This window comes from Notothenia rossii, assembly GCF_949606895.1.
Source record: "Notothenia rossii genome assembly, chromosome: 11".
Taxonomy (NCBI): domain Eukaryota; kingdom Metazoa; phylum Chordata; class Actinopteri; order Perciformes; family Nototheniidae; genus Notothenia; species Notothenia rossii.
The window spans coordinates 25763494-25767933 of NC_136910.1; the positions used below are offsets into that span (position 1 = coordinate 25763494).

The following is a 4440-nucleotide window of genomic DNA, read 5'->3' on the forward strand; positions in this document are numbered from 1 at the left end:
TCATTCGGTAAAACGTTTCTCACTTAAAGTCAATGAAGACAATTGTTTGTAAAATGATGAAAATAATTTAAAATCATGAACTATTCTATGCAGCATATTTTTTCAAGCCTCTTGATAAACATTTTAAAGTTTTGATAAGATGCACCTTTAAAAACATAAAGAAATATCTAAAGACTTTGTTCCGCAAAGAAACATTTTCCTGTATGTCATTCGGTAAAACAAAGTTCAGAGGCCATTTTGAACTATAGTCACATGACCTTAGTCAGGCCACATGTGATGACATCACTCAGAGGACCCTTGAAGACTGCCCAAGTTGAAGGTAAGTTTACATTTTGCTCCTAAATTTGAGATGATTACACCTTTTCCATGTGTGGTACCATGTGTCACAGATTTGAATGTCATTCGGTGAAACGTCAAAAAAGTGTTTATAAAGTTTTTAATTTAAAAAACATTAAGTTATAGATGAAATTTGAAGTTTACAAATTGAGGTCAAGGTCATTGTTGCTAATAGGCGACCAAGCAACTGCCTGTTAGGAATGAATTTCTATTAAATTTGTCATTCAGCAAAACAGAATTTGTCATTCAGTAAAACCGTTTGTCTGAATGACATCTGTTATCCCGAATGACACAGTGGATTTAACTGATTTCTTTCTTTCTTTATTGATTGTTTTAACATGCTATAGAGTTTCTATAACTGAATTAATTGTATTATTTATTTTTATTTTTTATTATTATTTAAAAAAACATTTTAACAGATGCCTGTGTCCAACAAGGAGAGGGGTGCACACTTCCGTGCAAGGATAAGGGCAGATCCTGCTGCTAGGGAGGAGAGACTAGCAAAGAGAAGGGACAGGTATAACTGTGAAGGTGTATGAGAGCAGTAATGGCAGTAAACAGTATAGGATGGATTGTCTATAAGCCTGAATTTGTTTTCCATATCTACAGTACCACTACAAAGTGCATTTGGCAGTTAACTTGGCTTAAATCTTAATTAAAAAGAATAAACAAATGAATATCTAATAAATAAATACATGACTAAATTAATAAATACTTTGTAGGTATAAACAGAGGATGCAAACTGGACAGCATGATCATCCGTCCGTCACAGAACTGACAGCATCTGCTGCTGAAAAGAAGAGGGAACAGTGGAGGCTCAATTAGAGGCGACGTAGGGAAAGAAAGAGGCAGGTGGAAGCTGTGATGAACCTCACACCTCTGTCTGAGGACTCTTTTGAGGAGCCTCCACAAGTTGCCCATCCTGAACCATCCCAGCCATCTTCACCTCCTGGACCATCCCAGCCATCTTCACCTCCTGGACCATCCCAGCCATCTTCACCTCCTGGACCATCTCAGCCATCTTCACCTCCTGGACCATCTGATCCATCCTCACTTCCTAGACCATCTGTTTCTGCTCAGCCATCCTCACCTTGGGAGGGACCACTCTCATCCTCAACACCTGATAAGGCTTCATGTGGAAGCAAAAAAAAAACTCCAGCCATCGAAGTGAAAACCGTACCAGGAAACTGAGGGAGGAAATAGAAGAGTTAAGAAAGCAACTTTTAAGAGAAAAAAGAAGAGCAGATGCATTCTGCAAGAAAGTACAGAGACTGAATAGAGCAAAACATAAAGCAGTGAATGAAAAGTATCGACCAAAAGTGTTCAGAAAAGGTCCAGAAAGAAGAAGAAGTGTGATTGAATTTCTCACACGTGATGAAAACAGTCGTCTTTTACCAGGAAAGAAGGACACTGTCACTAAAAATAAGGTCAAGGAACAGCGGCGTGTTCTTACCAAGTCTCTTAGAGAGCTTCACTCAGAGTTCAAGACGGAGGTAGGAGTGGCACATTCCATATCCTACAGGCAGTTTGTCCGTCTGCGTCCATTTTCATTCTCATTGACAAATCACATCAAATTGGCATTTTAGGAAGCAAAAGCATTTCGGAGACACTCTCTCAAATTGTGTGTAATTTGAAAAACAAAAAATGCATGTTCAGGCAGTGTGCAAAGTGTTGCAACTCCGACATTGAATCAGCCATCCCCCAAAACACTGAGCAGATTACATGGCACCAATGGCAGAGAGAGAGGGTCTGCTCGGAGGGAAAAACCTATTCCCATTTTGTGAAGAAAGCTGTAACAGGAACATGGGAGGATCTCCTGAAAAGCTTTAATGAAAAGCTGGACGCACTGGCAAAGCACCAGTACATATGGATCCATCAAGTGGAACAGTGCAGGGCCCTCAAGAACAGCCTCCAAGACCATGAGGCTGTAGTCCATATGGACTTTTCTGAAAATTATGCCTGTAAGCTGAATGTTGAGGTCCATTCTTTTCATTTTGGGGGTAGTAGAAAACAGGCAACAGTTCACACATGCATGGTCTACACAGCTGGGAAATCTCAAGCCTATGCCACCATTTCCGACTCCCTCCGACATGACGAACGGGCAGTATGGGGACATCTGAAACCTTTGTTGGATGAGGTCCTATCCAATACAGGGATAACTACAGTGCACTTCATGAGTGACGGCCCACTCACCCAGTACAGAAACCGAAATAATTTCTACTTGATGTGTACCATGCCTTTCCTTAGAGGCATTAAAGAGATAACATGGAACTTCTCAGAGAAGGCCCATGGAAAGGGTGCACCAGACGGTATTGGTGGTTCAGTCAAGAGAGGTGCTGATGCATTTGTGTTGCAAGGAAGTGATATTCAGCAGCCTCAAGATTTGTTTTCCTTTCTGGAAAAATCGAATTCAAATGTAAAATTCTACTGGGTATCCGAAGATGACATCACCAGAGTGGATGAGGCTTTGCCGAATGACGTGCCGGTTGTTAAAGGCACCTTGAATATTCACCAGGTAACTGCAAACACCGCAGGGAAGATCATGTTTAGAGATGTGTCCTGTTTTTGCCATCGAATGGGACTTACCTGTGAATGTGAATCCCTCTCTGAGGTAGACTTTCATGCCAAAACAGCTACACCCTCCACCACCATTTCAGAATCTGATGACATGGTTGGAAAGATGGTAATAGTGTCTTATGACAAAAAGCTATTTGTAGGGCAAGTCCTGAAGGTAGTTGGTGATGACGTTGAGGTGTCCTGTATGCAACAGTCTGGCAGAAAGAATTGCTTTGCATGGCCCCAAAATCCCGATGTCATCTATTACTTTCAATCAGATGTGAAAACGCTTATCTCAGAACCAGAGCCATCTTCTAGTAGAAGCTCCAAATTGTCAGCTGATGACTGGGATAAGTTCTTATCAGTCTGAAACAGTCAGTAAATAACACTGACCAGCCTTCAATGGTACTGTGTATTTCTTAACACTAATGAGTTCATTATTTAGTAAAGTATAAATTGCAATAAAACAATGTTAAATTATATATTTCAAATGCAATAAGAAAAACAGAATTGCCGCTATTGTTGCCTGTTCACTTACCTGTTGATAGCAGCTGAAATAAAAACAGGAGTTGTTATTGTTATTATTCTGTTGTAGTGATAAAAAAGAAACTTTAATCAGATACTTACTGATTCATATTTGACATCATTATTGTGTTATGAGAATGGAGAACGATGTTATGAGACTGAGTCTGTTTTTTGATGTCAATAAATGTAAAGTTCAATTATAAAGTCTTTGGTATCCTTTTTTTAAATGTAGGACTAAATCCAGTTATTGGATCTATGTGCAATGGCATATTGTAGTATGTCATTCAGTAAAACGAAAGACGTCATACAGTAAAACAATGAATTTTACAACAAATATATAAAACAGTGTGTTACTTGACATAAACAATTAAATTAATAAAGTTAATTTAATTATAATAAGAGGTTTCATATGATTTGAAAGCATTTTTACCTGTACTGGAATAATGTAGGAAAAAAATGTTGACGGATGAAAAGCTATTGCCTTAAAAGACAAAATATTTAATATTTGTAGTTTTGCTGTGAAAATGTTATACCTGGATATAGATTCCTTATAGATCAATAATTACATTTTTCACTATCTGTGACTGTGTCATTGTCATTGATTTTAATATCATATGGAAAATAGCCTTGTTTTGCCGAATGACATTTTCAAGGGGTGTATCAATGAAATGCATAAAAATGCCTTATAGTGTTACCTTTTTCAGTGGGCACATGCACAAATGAAAAATACATATTTGAATTCACTCAGAAAATGTTGAAACTGACTTGCTGTTTCATTTTTATTTTTTTGCCATTTTGAAAATATAAAATGTCACTGACCCATTTCCCAAAATGTCAAACTGATACTTAACACATTGTAGTGGGAGCCTGGCCCTGCCTGAAACATCTGGACAACCTCTATGGCTGTAGCAGGGGAGCGTATCCATCCAGGATGTCCTTCAGGGGGATTTGTTAGCAGTGTAACTTACAATGGAGGTCAGCAGTTGTATAGCAGCCTGTGGCCCGGACACACAGGGGAGCTGG

General features: G+C 38.7%; 1 long non-coding RNA gene across 1 annotated transcript; it reads left to right on the forward strand.

Moving 5' to 3' along the window:
• Positions 1–296: 296 nt before the first annotated feature.
• Positions 297–3557, forward strand: LOC307024673. The gene is made up of 3 exons (XR_013803957.1): positions 297–319; positions 756–853; positions 1059–3557. It is a non-coding gene; the product is annotated as an uncharacterized lncRNA (long non-coding RNA).
• Positions 3558–4440: the final 883 nt, after the last annotated feature.